General features: G+C 45.0%; 1 protein-coding gene across 1 annotated transcript in view; it reads right to left on the bottom strand.

The window, feature by feature from the left end:
• The window catches only part of GABPB1 (GA binding protein transcription factor subunit beta 1), a 52,707-nt gene extending 43,746 nt beyond the window's left edge, over positions 1-8,961 (bottom strand). Inside the window, exon 1 of the mRNA XM_081082771.1 lies at positions 8,757-8,961. The gene's annotated coding sequence lies outside the window, so the exon portion shown is untranslated. The remainder of the gene's footprint in view (positions 1-8,756) is intronic.
• Positions 8,962-17,780: the final 8,819 nt, after the last annotated feature.

Below are 17,780 nucleotides of genomic sequence, written 5' to 3'. Positions count from 1 at the left end.
CCCAGGACAAACTGAGATCCAGTAAAGAGTAAAGAACTGTACTCTGATTGCTGGATATAAGAAATAATGGAGAAACATGTATCACAGAAAACTTTAAGATTTAATCATGATGATGATAAAATTAACAGAAAAATCCCCCTTTCTCTTCTCTCTCTCTCTCTCTCTCAACAATTAAAAGTGATGGAAATTCCTTGAGCCTCCCAATGGACATATTCAGTAAGCCACTGGGAGATACAAATCTGGAGAGTACACATTTAGGAAGCATCAGTATATAAAACATCCATCTGAGCCCTGGCCAGTTTGGCTCAGTGGATAGAGTGTTGGTCTGTGGACTCAAGGGTCCCAGGTTCGATTCCAGTCAGGGGCATGTGCCTTGGTGGCGGGCACATCCCCAGTAGGGGGTGTGCAGGAGGCAGCTGATTGATGTTTCTCTCTCACTGATGTTTCTAACTCTCTATCCCTTTCCCTTCTCTGTAAAAAAAGTCAATAAAATATATTTTAAATAAATAAATAAACAAACAAAACATCCATCTGAGAGAAGACAAAGAAAGGGGAGGATGGGACCAACTACTGAGGGGAATAACTACAGTGGTAAAAGGATCATGAAACAACAAAAACTGAAGGTAGTAGTCAGAGAAGGAAAACCTGGATAGCACACTAACATGAAGGGCAAGGAAAGAATGTTCCTACATGGGAATTAATACATTCATTCATGCACTGCCTAATGACATTTCAATCATTGACAGACCACATATACCATAGTAATCTCATAAGATTATAATGGAGCTGAAAAATTCCTAACACCTAGTGTTGGCATAGCAGTCTTAAGGTCATGTTCAACACATTACTCACGTGTCTGTGGTGACACCAATGTAAACAAACCTACTGTGTTGCCAGTCGTATATAAGTGTAGCACATACAATTATGTATAGTCTGTAATACTTGATATAATAATAACCAACTATGTTACTGGTTTATGTACTTTACTATACTTTTTTAATCTTGGAGGGAGGGATAGCTGGAAAGAATAGTAGCAATAGTTAATCAAAGTTGATTTTTCTCTTCCCCAAATATAGAAGTCTGTACATATTTGAAGGCAGGGAGGAACAACCATTGCATATAATGATCAAAATGATCAGTGAGGAAAAATGTGGCACCAAGATTCCTACAAAAACAAAAGATTCTACTTCCATTCAGTCTGCAACCTGAAAGAGACTTTTCACCAAAACCCAACCATGCTGGTGTCTTCATCTTGGACCTAACAGCCCCAGAATTGTGAGAAATAAAATTCTGTTGTTTATAAGCTACCAGTCTCAAATGAACTAAAACAGCATCATTCACAATAGCCAAGATATGGAAGCAACCTAAGTGTCTGTTGATCAATAAATGGATAAAGATGTTGTATTACACAATGGAATATTAGCCATAAAAAATGAAATCTTGCCATTGATAACATGGACCTACAGGATATTATGCGAAGTGAAATACGTCAGACAGAGAAGGACAAATGCCATATGATCTCATTTATATGGAATCTTAAAAAAAAGTATGAAAAAACAAAAGAGAGCTATAAAGAATAAACTGATGATTGGCATAGGGGAGAGGATTTGGGGGATGGGTGAAAAAAGTGAAGGGAAGTGAGATACAAACTTAGTTGTCACAGTAATGTAATATACAGCATATGTAATTTAATCAATAATGTCACTATAACTTTGTACAGTGACAGATGGTTACTAAATTTATCATGAACACATAAGGTATACAAATGTTGCATAACTATGTTGTACACCTGAAACTCATAATATTGTATGTCAACTATACTTTAATAAAAAAGTAAAATTAGTTTTACCTGTTTGGATATACGGTAAGTGCTATAGACACAAAGGAGTACAGGAGTAGAAGGGCTGCACATCCAATAACTTTATCATGAGATAAGTATCTGTTGGGGTCCAACCCCAGCAGGACCAGGGGTTCCCAAAGGTGTGGACAGAGTCGGCGAAGAAGGAATGACACGGAGACAGCGTTCAGTTGATCAGCAGCCTAGCCAGGTTCTATAGCCAGGTTCTATCCAGGATCTCCAGCCAGGTTCTGTGTTTGTCTTGTTACATCTGTATTTATACCAGTTGATTTTAATCCTATCAATTTCTAAACCAAAGGTTAGGGCGTTTATCTCCATTCCAGGGAGTAAAGATTATTTAGCTTAAGCGTGATTGTTCGTAGTTAAAGTGATTAACTACCTGCCTGGCACTTAGTTAAGGGGTTTTATTCCCTCCCTAACTTCAGGGAAAAATCCCTACCTGGGGAAACAACCTTTCTTGGAGAGGTGACCCTGGTTAAAACACACAGCTCGAAGTAGAGAAGCAAACATATTAAGAACAGTATGCCATATATGCCAGGTCCCTTGAAACATATGCTGTGCAGATGTTTCTTCCCTGCAGCGACTGTGTCAAGCAGCAAGGATGGACCGGCTTCCAGCAAGTATCCTGATTCCAATGTCCAATTCTATAATATTACGGCTTAGGATAAATATCCACCTCAGTTTCCACATTTACACAATAGGAGGGCATATTAAAGTGAGGTGCCATGATGGCCTCTACTCAGCTCCCTTAAAGAAATTGCTGGTGTAGTAAAGCACCATAGTAAAAATAAAAATGCCTTATCCCTCCAGTGTAATGAGACAGAAAAAAGCTAACTGGGTTAGAGGAACTCTCAAGCCTCTTCCAGAAAAGATTCTACACTATGCAATAGAATCATAGTATCTGTGGGTTTAGCATATTTTTTAATCAAAGGAAATGTAAGTGAATATTTTCTACTTAATTTTTAAAAAATATATTTTACTGATTTCTTACAGAGAGGAAGGGAGAAGAATAGAGAGTTAGAAACATCGATGAGAGAGAAACAGAAACATCGATGAGAGAGAAACATCGATCAGCTGTCTCCTGCACACCCCCTACTGTGTATGTGCCTGCAACCAAGGTACATGCCCTTGACCGGAATCGAACCTGGGACCCTTGAGTCTGCAGGCCGATGCTCTGTCCATTGAGCCAAACTGGGTAGGGCTTCTTTTTAATTTTTTAACTTCTAAATTATTATGGATTACAAAGTTATATAACATGAAAATGTGTATATTTTAATATTAAAATAGGACTCAAAATTGAGTAAATATTCTACAGGTTCCTTAACTGCAATTCCAAAGTCCAAAAACAGCTCTGAAACCCAAAATAATTTATTTAGCAGTAAAAACTAGACCTGAACTGACATGAAACAATTCATAGTCTTTATTTACTCCATTTAGTGTAAATGTTCATACATTTTCCTGCAGAAATAGTAACGTGTTTTAGAAGCTCTGTTGAAAAGTTATATAACATTATTACATTGCCTATATGCAGAAACAATTCTTAATTTCAAAGCCTATTAGACCCCAAGGATTTTAGTGGGCTATGACCCTATAACAATAATTGCTAATATTTACTGTGTTATCAACTATACATCAGACACTGTTCTGATCACTTTATATGCAGTAACTCATTTAGTCCTCCCAACTACCATAAGGAAGGTATTATAATTATCCCTATTTTACAAAAGAGGAACTGAGGCACAGAGTGAACAAGTTGCCTAAAGTCACATAGCTAGAGAGTGACTTGGCTAGAATGCATACAATATTTAAAACATTATACATAAGTGGGGAAAAAAACCATAAAACAGAGAACTGATTATTATAGTAGAGTGGTAGGAGTCAGTGATATGTTTCTCCATTCAAGTAATATGTTATTTCTAGAATGTTAAGGGATAAAACAAACAAAAAATACAAAACATTTCAAGCACTTACAAATTCTCAATTATGTGAATTCCTAATTTGCATCAATTGCATAGTATAAAATCCAAACTCCTCAGCTTATGTCACTATCTTTAATTTTAATTGACATATAACATCTTAATCTTTTCGATTACAAGTAATACACAATACATATTCATAGAAATTAGAAAATTTGAATAAGAAAAAAGAAAATAATCACCTGTAAACCTACACTCAGAAATAACCATTGAACAATGTGGCACATATCCTCCAGATGTCAATGTGTTGCTTATCCAAAATGGAATTTTTAAATGGTTTTTCACTCCCATATACCCAAGACATCTTTTCCTGTCTTACATTTTTCTAACATCATTTTAACAATGAGGCAGTACCCCACAGTGGGGATATACCCCAGCAATCACTGAAATATTTAGGTTGTTTACAACTTTACAGCATAATGATCAAGTCACTGGCTCTTGAGTCAAATGGCTTGGATCCAAGCTCTGGCTCTACCACTAACTCTGATACCTTAAGCAAGCTAAACTCATTTCTCTACCACTCAATTTTCTCTTCTCAAAAATGGGATGTCATCTACTTTATATGAGTAAGGGGGGTAAATGTTATTACACAGCTTTTATTATCAACAATGCTGCAATTGGTATGTTCATAAGCTACCAATTTAATAGTATCTTTATTAGATCAAGATAAATTCCCTTAAATGGGAATTTCCATATCAGAAGGCTTTTGAGTCTGCCAAATTAAAGCTGGGTTTAAAGACCTCCTCAAATAGCTCTCTCACTTAACACTCTTCTTTTTAATCCAAGAAAATAAAAACTATGACCCAGTTAAGCTAACCAGCTTGGTTCACTCGATTAGCTTTTGCTCTTCCACTTTTGTAGCTGCAAACTTAAATATATTCCATAAAATCTCAAAATTTGTAGGAAACTTAAGGACACCGAGCCCAAATGTTCACTCTGCACAATTCTCTAAAGTCCCTAATTTGAACACTGTTGGTGACAACAACCAACCACCCAAAACAATGTATCTTGGAAGAATAATGAAATCTGACTCCTTCTAACTTCTACAGATTGATCCTAGTTCTTTCTCATCAGATCAAACCTGGTCTGTGTGACAGGCCTCCAAATATTTATAGACAACTATCATTTCTCAGATAAGCTTGTTGAGCCTTTCCTCCTTTTCATTTCCCCCATGATCAAGGTCCTCTGGTTTTTGTGTCTACCACCTAGGGAACTTGAAAAAAACTTGTGTCTACCACTTACTGGCCCACATCCTATGCTACTAAAGCTTGGGCCTCTGCGGGTGTGGTGTGCATGTGCATGTGTTGTTCATTTGTTTTAATATACTTTTATTGATTTCAGAAAGGAAGAGGGAGAGATAGAAACATCAATAATGGGAGAGAATCATTGATCGGCTGCCTCCAGCACACTCCCCACTGGGGATCAAGCCTGCAACCCAGGCATGTGCCCTTGACCAGAATCGAACCCCAGTCCTCAGGCCGATGCTCCAACCACTGAGCAAACTGGTCAGGGCAGGTTTTTGTGTGTTTTTAATTAGCCTGCCGTGTTATTGTGATATAAAGTCTGAAAACTGATACAAGGTCCCACTTATGCTGACATAATGTTCCATCTTTAATACAACCAGCACAAAGTAAAGTAGGACTAACATCATGCTCTTTTTCTATGATGTTCTACCAACTTCAGGATGTCATATACTTCAAAAAATAAAATTAGCCCAGCCCGTGTGGCTCAGTGGTTGGACATTGGCCCACGCACCAAGAGGTCCCCGATTCAATTCCTAGTCAGGGCACATGCCTGGGTTTCAAGCTCACGATCCCTGGCAGGGGCCATGCAGGAGGCAGGCAGCCTCAATGGTTCTCTCTCATGGTTGATGTTTCTATCTCTTTCTCCCTAGCCCTTCCTCTCTGAAATCAATTAAAATAAAATAAAATTTTAAGAAAACTAGGGCTAAGAGATTTAGATTTCTATTTCTAAATGTATCAATAGCCTTGCATATGGATTTATTATGTTCAGTAGAAAAAAATAACTTCATGCTAAGCCTCTACACTTACGTCATGGACATACTTAGACCAAATAAAGGTGTAGTAGCCCACCAAAGACTGAACTGACAGCTGATTACACCAATGTATCTTCTCCGTGCAGAACACTGTTGTCAACAGTGTGAGCAAATACAAGCCCTAGTACTACTAAGATTTAATAGATTTGCCTTCTAGAGAACATGATGAAACAAGCATCTTCAGAAAATTTAAGTATAATACTAATTATAGCTGTAGAGACTTTAGTGTTATAGAAACATGATTACTAGTTGGAAAGCTGTGGAACCAAAGAAATGATACTTATTAGAAAACTAAGTTGCCCTGAACTCTAAGGTTTGTTTGGCTTGTTTGCAGAGAAAGAAGCGATGGAATCCATCAGTGAGTTCCTCCATGCTCAAGCTACTTGCAAAGGGTCAGACACCGCTCAGCCAAAAATGCATGCTCAAAATGAAGTCATGATTCAAGAATGCATGTAATAATCTGAATTCCTCATGACTTGTTTGTTCTACCTGTTACCATTTCTAACTCATAAGGTACTCAAGAGCGGAAAAAAAAAGTCCATTCTATGAAAGATGTGGCCCATTATAAATACATCTCAGAGATAAGGGCGTCAGGGGCAAACCAAGATCCAATCTGATATTTATTTTCATTTGAATAGCAAACATCAAAAATATACCTGGCATTTTCTAACAATTACAGAATGACCAGATGCTTCCTGTTGATGGAACTGTAGAACTACAGACAGAATCTGACTAGAGTTCACAGAAGCAACTGGAAATGAATTTAGCTTCATTTCAGAACCATTAAGTCAACATATGGCCTTAAATTTTCACATCTACATTATAATTGCCCCTCAACATAGAAAACCCAGACTGAATCAGAGATAGAGAACTCAAACTCTAAGTTACAGAACTCTGAGTTTACTTGAAGGGTAAATATATGCATTACAAAAGTATTGTTTACCAAAGGTTTCACTACAGGATTCCTTTTAAATCTAGAGTTCCTAAAGTGCTTTGAGAAGTGTCCTCGCTTCAAAAATTACATTTACATACAAGTTTTCACAAGCACATCCAATATGGAACTCACATTTCATTTGCATACAGAATCACAAAGGTTATGCAATCTTTATTCATAATGCTGTTTATGCATCTAATTCCCAAACTGAAAAAAGTTAGAGCCTAAGAAAAAAGTGTAGAAATAAGCCATCTTATCCATACTTTTAAAGTGACTGGTAAAAAAAAAAAAAAAATTTCTGGTATAATATCCTGACTTGACTTGTATGGTGAGCACAAGCTACAAATGACACATTTCTCAGTTTTAAAAAAAAGTATATAGTGGATTGTTCCAGAGGTTTCATGGTGTGATACCACAATAGACTGAATGCAGAAGTAGATTTAAGAATCTGTCTTCCATTCAACCAGTCATTTAAAGTCTTGTAGAAATGCAAAACAATGTCACTCTTCGGCCAACATGTCACTTCTGTTAACATGCAGCGAATTTATTTATTTTTGTTATTTTAAATACTTAAGAAGAAAGTTAAGAAACGCAGATAAAGCAGTCTTTAGTTTCCTTACATTCGAAGTCTGAGCCTGAAAGTGGAAGTGTCAAGGCTGATGGTTACATGCTCCTGAGAAATTTAAACCAAACTGGGTGGGCCTATATGTGAAATAAAGTAACCTATCCGCAAAAAGAACGTGCGACCGCTAACTCCGACCTAACAGATTACAGTGCACCTTTACTGCTGATGGCACACGACAAGGATCCCTTCCTGACTGCATCGAGCCATTTTCCAGATAAATACTGTACTTCCGAAAGTAACTTGCCTGAACGCAGACAGCACCTCGCTGTCCAGAGCACTTACAAACACTTGCACACTCCCAAGCCCCCTCCAGCCGCTCGGCGGTCTCCGCCCCTCCTCTGAGCAGATGTCTGCCTGCCACAGTCCAATCAGCTTTAAAGCAAGTTGTGTGTTTCTGCAAACAAGCTTAAAGTGGGGAGACGCACGCCCAGCGGGCCTGCATCATTCCTCGGGGTTCCGTTCTCACCCTGCACCCCGAGGCCAGGCACCCGGGGAGAGAGCTTCCACGAAGCACGCTTCAGGGCACACTAACAGCGCCCGGGCAGACATGACCCGGCAAAACTCTCCACTTCTCCCGCAGCCGAGTCCCCCAGGCAGGTCCCAGCGTCCAGGGCGGCAGGCTTCGTCCCCGCAGGGCTCCGGTCCCCGAAGCCGAGGCAGTCGCCGCGGCAGCCCCACGCGGGACGGGGCGGGAAGGGCTCCCGGGTTAACCCTGTCAGGACCGCCCGCTCTGCCGCGGCCCCAGCGCCTCCCGGCCCCGAGGGCTCCGCGGCCCAGCGCGCCCGGACCCGGCCGCCCTTTTCCCGCTCCAGCGAACCGGACGGGGCAGCCAGGCCGCCCAGACAAAGAGATCCGCGGCTCCCGGGCGGTAGGCGCCGAGGCCGGGCCGCGCCGGGCCGCGCCGCGCCTGCCGCTCTACCCCGCTCGCAGCCCGCAGAGCTCCCGCCGCCCCGGCCCGACACCATCCCCGCCGGAGCCGCCGCTCTGGACCGGGCCGGGGAGGCCGCGGCGCCGGGGCCGAGGAGGGGGCGGCGGCCACCACCATGTCTGCCCGCCCCTCCCCGAAGCGGGGTGCCCAGCGGACAATGCGCGGCGGCGGCGCGGGCGGAGCGGGCGCCCAGGCCGACCCCGCCGACCCCCGCGGAATAAGCGGGGCCAGGAGCCCCGGAAACCCGGCGCCTTAATGCAATAAACAGGAAATCGCGGGGATGATCTGGGTTCCGGGGGAAGTGGAATTATTTTTTACCAGCGAAGAGATCAACTTCCACATCCGGTGGTAACAGGGCCCTACACAGACCCGCACTGACCTGGAAAAGCTTTGGGAGCGGCGGCGGCGGGGGAGCGGCGGGAGGGGTGCGGGACCCGAGGCGCTCCGTACCCGGCCGAGCTGACGCGGCCCCGCTACACACACAGCGCTTCAGCTGCACAGGGCGCTATTTTCCGAAAATGCCGCGTCTGGTCGGCGCCCAAAATCCCCACCGAAAAGTCCCCCGTGTGCGCGCGGAGGGACACATCGTGTGCGAGTGAGTCCGCCTCCCAGCATCCCTCCCGGACCGGCCCCCGGCGGCCGCGCGCCCGAGCCCTTCCGCCCGGGCCGCGTCAGCGGGTCCCCCTCCCACCCGCCGCCCGACCCCACTCCGGAGGGGAGAAGGGGGCGAGAGGGTGTGATTCTCGTTTTTAACGGAGGGGCAGGAAATGGGCCATTTCTAGAGTTGGGCCACACAAAGAAACCGGCGGAATGATCCGCTCTCGGCGCCCGCGAGTCCCGGCTCGCCCGGCGCCTGCGCGCACGGGTGGGAGTGCAGCCATGTGCGCGGGAGCGGGCCGCCGCCGCCACCGGGCTTTCCCGCCTCCTCCTTCTCCTCCGCGGGCTGGGAGTTGGGCAGCGGCAGTGCGTGTGCTAACCTCCCTGTCTGTCCGGCATGAACGCTGCGGGGCGGGGAGTCCGGGCTCCGCGGTTCAGCCGAGGCGCCTCGCGGAGATGGAGGGCGGCCGGTTTCCCTGAACAGCGGCCTTAGGTGCAGCTAGGCAGGCTGGGGCAGGAGTCGCTGTTGCGGTGCGAGGGGAGGAACGAGGATGGTCAGGTTTATGACGTATGTATCACTGTAGCTTTTTTTTTAAGCCTGATGCTGTCTCATACTTGGTAGGTCCTAATAACTGCTCTCTGAACTCCCCTGGGTGACTGTCACCGGAGGTAGAGATGTGCTTTTTTTATTGTGGCCAGAGTGTCAAGAGTTGTGTTTTGTGTTGTATTTAGAGGAGCAAAAGTTTATTTAGAGTGCAAAGTAAAGCCTTACGACTTTAATGTACGCGGGCCGACTTGCTAAGAAACCCAACGCACTGCTTTGTTTGTGGAGGTTTTTATTATTGATTTATTTTAGAGAGAGAAACATCGATTTGTTGTCCCACTTATTTAGTCATTCATTGGTTGCTTACTTTTTTAAAAAAAATTAAATCTTTATTGTTCCGATTATTACAGTTGTTCCTCTTTTCCCCCCCCCTGTTCCCACCCCACCCGGTTCCCACCCCACCCTCTGCCCTTACCCCCCCCCCCCCCCCCGCCGCCCCCCAGTGTCCTCATCCATAGGTGAACGATTTTTGTCCAGTCTCTTCCCGCACTCCCCACACTCCCTTCCCCCCGAGAATTGTCAGTCCACTCCCTTTCTATGGCCCTGATTCTATTATAATCACCAGTTCATTCTGTTCATCAGATTATTTATTCACTTGATTTTTAGATTCACTTGTTGATAGATGTGTTTGTTGTTCATAATTTGTATCTTTACCTTTTTCTTCTTCTTCCTCTTCTTAAAGGATACTTTTTAGCATTTCATATAATACTGGTTTGGTGGTGATGAACTCCTTTAGCTTTTCCTTATCTGTGAAGCACTTTATCTGACCTTCAATTCTGAATGATAGCTTTGCTGGATAAAGTAACCTTGGTTGTAGATTCTTGCTATTCATCACTTTGAATATTTCTTGCCACTCCCTTCTGGCCTGCAAAGTTTCTGTTGAGAAATCAGCTGACAGTCGGATGGGTACTCCCTTGTAGGTAACTGAGTTTCTTTCTCTTGCTGCTTTTAAGATTCTCTCTTTGTCTTTTGCTCTTGGCATTTTAATTATGATGTGTCTTGGTGTGGTCCTCTTTGGATTCCTTTTGTTTGGGGTTCTCTGCGCTTCCTGGACTTATAAGTCTATTTCTTTCACCAGGTAGGGGAAGTTTTCTGTCATTATTTCTTCAAATAGGTATTCAATAACTTGCTCTCTCTCATCTTCTGGCACCCCTATAATTCTGATGTTGGTGCACTTGAAGCTGTCCCAGAGGCTCCTTACACTATCTAAATATTTTTGGATTCTTTTTTCTTTTTGCTTTTCCAGTTGGGTGTTTTTTGCTTCTTCGTATTTCAAATCTTTGACTTGATTCTTGCGATCCTCTAGTCTGCTGTTGGAACTCTGTATAATATTTTTTATTTCAGTCAGGGTATGCTTAATTTCTAGTTGGTCCTTTTTCATATCCTCAAGAGTCTCACTAAATTTATGGACAGTCTTACTAAATTTATCGGCGGTTTCTAGAAAATTCTTGAAAAACCTTATAACTGTGGTTTTGCACTATATATCCAGTAGTTTGCTTTCCATTTCTGTCATTTGTGACCTGTTTCTTTGTCTCCGCATTTTTTATGCTTCCCTGTGTTGATAGAGTGGCTTTCTGTGCTAGGTGTCCTATAGGGCTCAGTGGCAGATCCTTCTTCTTTGTTTGGGGTTTGGAGGTGCCCAGATGAGGCCCAGCTGTGAAGCAATGCAAGCTGCTGTGGGGTCTTGGGCCTTCTTTTGGATGTTCTGGGTCTCTCTGACCCAGCTGCAGTTTGTTAGGTAATTTTGATTGCAAAGGGCCAGGCCATTCATATGTAAAAGCCTCTGCGCACAGCTTGGATGGGGCGGGAGCTCAGGGAATCACCAGGGCAGAGCAAATTACCAATTACCTCAGCCTCCTCAATTACCTGAGGTGGACACTCTTGGTGCACCCCTTTGTGGGCTTTGTGCACAGTCTTGTTGCAGTTAAGCCTTGATTGTTGTAGGTATCACTGGGAGGAACTGACCTCCAGGCCAATTGGCTGTGAGAATCAGCTGTGCCTGCAGTGGGAGAACTACTGTGCTGGAGATACCCTTCTGGGGCAAGACTTGCTTCAGTGGGGCTTTGGTGCTGTCTGAGTCTGCCCCCTGAGTGTGTCCCTTATGGATCTGAGGAGTTGTAATCTGGATGGTCCCCCTCTGACCACTGGGTACACTGGCTCTTGGATCTCTAAGGAGGTGCTAATTTAGCCTCTGTCTGAGGCTACCCAGCCGGAGCTATGGAGAGATCTGCAGATTCTTCTTCTTTGTTTGGTGTTTGGAGGTGCCCAGATGAGGCCCAGCTGTGAAGCAATGTAAGCTGCTATGGGGCCTTGGGCCTTCTTCTGGATGTTCTGCATCTCTCTGACCCAGCTGCAGTTAGGTAATTTTGATTGCAAAGGGCCAGGCCATTCATATGCAAAAGCCTCTGCGCACAGCTTGGTGGGGCGGGGTCTCAGGGAATCAACAGGGCGGAGCAAACAGCTATGGCTGATCCTCAGCCCTGCCCTAAGAGGCCCAGGGTCTCAGTGTCCCATGGTAATCGCTGCAAGCACCTCTGAGAGAAAGCCACCCTCAGGTTCCGCCTGATGCCAGACAGTCCAATTTCTCCCCGTATGAGTCTGGATCCCCAGAGACTTGCCCGGAACTGGAGTTGAGAGCAGTCGGGAGCTTGAGACTCCCTCCCGATTGAAAAGGACAACTGCGTCCTCAGCTGCCAGCCCTTTCCACGCGCGCCTCCATACCTCTGCACTTTACTTCCGCACCTCCTCTGAGTCTCAGTGTGTTTTTCTCTTTCCTTCTAGTTGTAGAATTTCTACTCAGCCAGCCTTCCTGTGGTTCTGGATGATGTCCGTTTTGTCTTTTAGTTGTAGTTTTGAAGTGATTGTGCCAGCCAGCAATTTCAGGCGTTTACCTATGCTGCCATCTTGGTTTCCTTTCCCGTTGGTTGCTTCTTGTATGCATGCTGACAGCAGATCAGGTCAAAGCTGTAACCAACTGAGCTACGGGGCCAGGCCCACACTGATGTGTTTTTAATAGAGGAGCCTAGGAATGACTTCCCTTCCCAGCTTCCCCAGCCTGCTATCTGTGCAACTTTTAGCATACTGTATCTAGGAATTGAGGCTATCTGAGACAAATCAAGAGAGCTGACAGGTTTAATAAAATCCATATTGCCCACTGATTTTTTTGTGGCCTGGGATAAGTAATTGTTTTCTCCACTTACGCTTTTCCCATATTGATGTGGTAAAGATTTGTACAATTTTTGTGTGACTTTTTTTTTTAAGGTGAGAATGATGATTTTTTAATTTTTTTTTATTTTAATATATTCTATTGATTTTTTACAGAGAGGAAGGGAGAGGGATAGAGAGTTAGAAACATCGATCAGCTGCCTCTTGCACACTCCCTACTGGGGATGTGCTCGCAACCAAGGTACATGCCCTTGACCAGAATCGAAGATGGGACCCTTCATTCCCCAGGCTGACGCTCTAGCCACTGAGCCAAACTGGTTAGGGTTGTATGACTTCTTAAAGCATTGTGCCTAAAATAGAAGCAGAGTGAACGACCTAGGGGCCATCTTCTGTGTTTCCTTTTGGTCTAATATGTTCATTGCTTCAGTTGATAAGAATTTTGTCAAATTTTTGGTCAGACGTTCTTCTGTAACTGAGTTCTTTGAATTTATTCAGCTGATGATTTCTCTAGCATCCTTGCCTTCATTGATCTTATGCTGTAGAATGCAGACAGGTAGGGGTCATCAGTAGAATGAGGGTAAACTGTTGACAACTGTGAAATCTCAGGAGAGCAATCTCTTACCTTGGGAGGCAGGAATGGAATGGGACTGGAGAAGCAATTAGCTTTAATAAGGAAATTTTGGAAGGTCCTTCCAGGCAGAGGAAACAGTAAGTGCAAAGGTTAAGATGCAAACTCTGAAGAAATTGTTGGGTGAAGAAGATAATGCTATTTCAGGAGTGCCTGAGAAGCCTAGTCGTGAAGGCCAGAAATGCCATGTGCAGGAATTAGCTTTTGAGAGCTAAGAAGAAGCAGTTGAAAGATTTTACATAAATAGAGGCATCATAAAGATTTGCATTTTAGACAGATGACTATTGTGCAAAAATCAGAGGCATGGCAAACAGTAATGGGTGAGAGATTATTGAGATACAGTGGGGCCTTGACTTACGAGTGTCCCGACTAACGAGTTTTTTGAGATACCAGCTGTCTCTCGGCAGATTTTTTGCATTGAGTTGACAGTAATTTGAGTTAACGAGCTCCTTAAACTCCTCTAAGTCAAGGCCCCACTGTAGAGGCAAATAGGCCTGAAGAATACTACCAAAGTGGTTGAGAGCTTGGTGAGTTGGTCGACTGGGAAAGGGAATAACTGAGAGGTAGATGTCAAAGATGACTCCCAAAGTTTGTTGGGAGACCAACTGGGAGAATGACAGCATCGTCATTGAGATTAGAAACCAGGGGAAAGAAATACATGTTAGGGAAGGAAGAAGTTTTTGCTACGACCTTGTAGAAATCGAAGTGCTTGTGAAACAAACCAGCAGATACGGCTAGTAGGTAATTAGAAGTTTATTCATTTACGTTGTTTCAAGAACACCCATCTGTAACTGGCACTGTTGTACGCACTGGAATAGATTAAGCAGCAACAAGATCAACAAAGGCTCCTGCTTCTGATGGAGGGAACAGACTATAAGTTTTACAAAAGAGGAGGAAAAATAATATCCTATAATATGTTCCATGAAGAACATTGAAAAGCCTTGTTCTGGGGCAGAGAGTGGACAAAATTTTGGTTGTTGGTCAAAGGTGGCCTCTCTGAGAAGGTATTCTCTGCTAAGACTTGAAAGATAATAAGTAAAGGGCAGTATTTGAGACCAAAAGGAATAGCAGGGCAAAGTCCAGAAGTGAGAGTTTGTTGTGTTTAGCAAAGAAGCTAGTGTGGCTGAAGTCTAGAGGGCAAAGAAAGGAATGGTAGAAGATGAAGTCTGCATCCTTGATAAGTTTAAGTGCTCTAGAACAGCAGTTGCCAACCAGTGGTCTGTGAGGTCAAAAGGTTGGCGACTGATGGTTTAAGGAAACCTTTGGAGCAGTGGTCGTCAACCAGTGGTCCGCGAACCACTGGTCCGTGAAGTCCGAAAGGTTGGCGACCCTGCTATAAAAGCCATTGAAGGGTTTTAAGGAATGGAGAGTAACAGTAAAGATAAAGTAAATGGGTTGAAGATGTAGTTTGTTGCTAAGAAATCAGACATGAGTGAGGGAAGGGGAAGAATAGTGATTCCCGTCTGGCTAGTGTGGCTCATGGTTGAACCTCAACCAATGAACAGGAGGTCATGGTTCAATTCCTGGTCAGGGCACATGGTTTGCGGACTTGATCCCCAGTAGAGGATGTGCAGGAGGTAGCTGATCAATGATTCTCTCTTATTGACATTTCTATCTCCCTTACTCTCTTAAATGAATAAATATATATACACATAGTAGAGGCCCAATGCACAATATTCGTGCATGGGTAGGGTCCCTAGGCTTGGCCGGCAATCAGGGCCAATCTGTTGGGCAATTGGGGGCCCCCACTGGCACCCACCTTGGCCGGCCTGTCACTGCCCACCAGCCCTGCCACCAGTCACCTCTCTGCGAGGCAACCGGCGGGGTGATCAGGGGGCCCCAGCTCACACCCACCTTGGCTGGCCTGGGGTCTTCGGGCTAGGGGTAGATCCTGTGTTAAGTGTCTGCCCTGTGGTGGTCAGTAAGTGTCATAAGTGACCAGTTCCACTATTTGGTCGATTTGCATATTAGGTTTTTATTACATAGGATTAGAGGCCTAGTGCACAAAATTCGTACGGGGGCGGGTGTCCCTCAGCCCAGCCTGCGCCCTCTCACAATCCGGAACTTCTCAGGTAGGGTCCCTAGGCCTGGCCAGCGATCAGGGCCTATCGGGGCTTTTCTTCCCCTGGCTGCCAGCAGCTGACCGTGCGCCCACCACTGCTTGCCATCTCTGCGGCGCTGCCCTCCCCTCCCCCACCACCAGTTGCCTCCCTCTGCAGGTGTGGGGTGCGATCACTTGGCTGGCCTGGGCCTCCCTTGCTGGGCGATTACTGGCCAGCCCCACACACCCGCCACAGCATTGCTGGCCTCCCCCTCTGTGGGGCAATCAATCGTGGGCCCCCCAGATTGGTCACCCCGCAGAAGGAGGCCCCTGCCACCCCTTGCAGCGCCACTAGCCGGGTGGCCTGGGCCTCCCTCTGCAGGGCGGTCGCGGAGCCGCCCCAACCCCCCATCAATCACCCGCCAGCCAGTGGCCTTGGCCTCCCTCTTTGGAGCAGTCGATTGCAGAGCTTCCCCATCAATCGCCCCGCAGAGGATGGCCTGGGCCTCCCTCTATGGGGTGAGCATGGGACGATGGCAGGGTCCCATCGACCACTCGCATCGCACCTGCCGTGGCTGGTCTGGCACCAGTGCATATCATAGTATGGTTGTTCAGGTCATTCTGCTGTTGGGTCAATTTGCATATTATGCTTTTATTATTAGATACCAGAGGCTCAGAGCATGAAATTCGTGCATGGAGGGGGGTGGGCGGTCCCTCAGCCCGGCCTGCACCCTCTTCGATCTGGGACCCCTTGGAGAATGTACAACTGCTGATTTAGGCCAATCCCAGCAGACAGACATCCCTCGCAATCCAGGACCACTGGCTCTTAACCGCTCGCCTGCCTGCCTGATCAGCCCTAACCCCTCTGCTTGCCTGCCTGATTGCCCTTAACTGTCTCTGCCTGCCTGTCAGCCTGATTGCTCCTAATTGCCCCCCCCCCCCTGCCAGCCTGATCACCCCTACCTTGCCCCCTGCCGGCCTGATCACTCCTAACCTGATCGCTCCTAACCGCCTCTGCCTCTGCCTCTGCCTCTGCCCCTGCCCCTGCCCCAGCCCCAGCCTAAGCTGCAGTCTGGCCTCCCTCTGCCAGAGGCGACCTGGCCAATCGGGGGAAGGCGCTGCCCCCATCACCCTACTGCTGCTGCCCCTGGCAGCCACCATGGCTGCCTGAGCATCAGGCTGGCCCTAGGCAGCGGCAGCCACCGTCTGCAGCTTGCCTGAGCCTCTGGCAGCTGCTGCAGCTTTGTCCAGAAGAATGTCTGGAAGACGTCCGCCCTAATTAGCATATTACACTTTTATTAGTATAGATTTTTAAAGTGATTCCAAGGTTTGGGGCATGGTTGTCCAGACAAGAACTGTCCAATATAAATATTACACAAGCCACATGTATAATTTTATAGTATCCACATTAAAAAAGTAAAAAGGAACAGTAGATTTTTATTTAACCCAGTTTATCCAAGAGTATCATTTCATATGTGATCAGTATTAAGTATTACATATTTTTAAAGGTTTTACATTTTATCATTGCTAAGTGTTTGAAATCTGGTGTGTATTTTGCCTGACAGCATATCTCAATACTTGATTTTATAAGATTAACAGTTAAAAAGCACATTCATGCCCTAACCGGTTTGGCTCAGTGGATAGAGCATCGGACTGTGGACTGAAGGGTCCCAGGTTCGATTCCAGTCAAGGGCATGTGGGCATATCCCCAGCAGGGGGTGTGCAGGAGGCAAATGATCGATGTTTCTCTCTCATCGATGTTTCTAACTCTATATCCCACTCCCTTCTCTGTATAAAATCAATAAAATACATTTTTTTAAAAAACATTCACATACCCAAGACATTCCAAACATGCTTGAAAGTATTGCAGTATTTGAATTATGTATCAGTTTTTTAAATGCACTTTTAAGATTACAATTTCAGATCTTAAATTGGCCACATTTCAAGTGCTTAGTAGCTACATGTGACTAGTTGCTACTGCATTGTGCCATGGAATCTAATGGAATGTGTAGGATCCACCTGGGAAGACCTTGGATGCCATGTTACAGGGTTGGGATTTTTACCCTACAAAAAAAAGGAATAGTGGATAGTTTTTGAAGTAAGGAGTGACAATGTTGTCCTTGAGGCTAGGAAAAGGCCACTGTTTCCAGCCGGTGATTCAGGACCAAGAGCAATCCTGCATTTCAGGCTCTGGCCCTTAGCCCTTTTGATTCAGAAGTCTGATTTTTGTCAGTGCTCTATAAAAAGTGGTCCATAGGACAATGCCAGTCTGCAAGCCCTTTATTATTGGGCCATGATTAGGCAATTACAGAAATTGAGAGTAAGAATTTAGAAACTTTTATAGCAACTTAACACAAATTTTTTGTCT

This window comes from Myotis nattereri (assembly GCF_964212035.1).
Source record: "Myotis nattereri genome assembly, chromosome: 1".
In the NCBI taxonomy this organism is placed as follows: domain Eukaryota; kingdom Metazoa; phylum Chordata; class Mammalia; order Chiroptera; family Vespertilionidae; genus Myotis; species Myotis nattereri.
The sequence above is the reverse complement of the archived record's forward strand: the minus strand, read 5'-3'. Positions and strand labels throughout refer to the sequence as shown.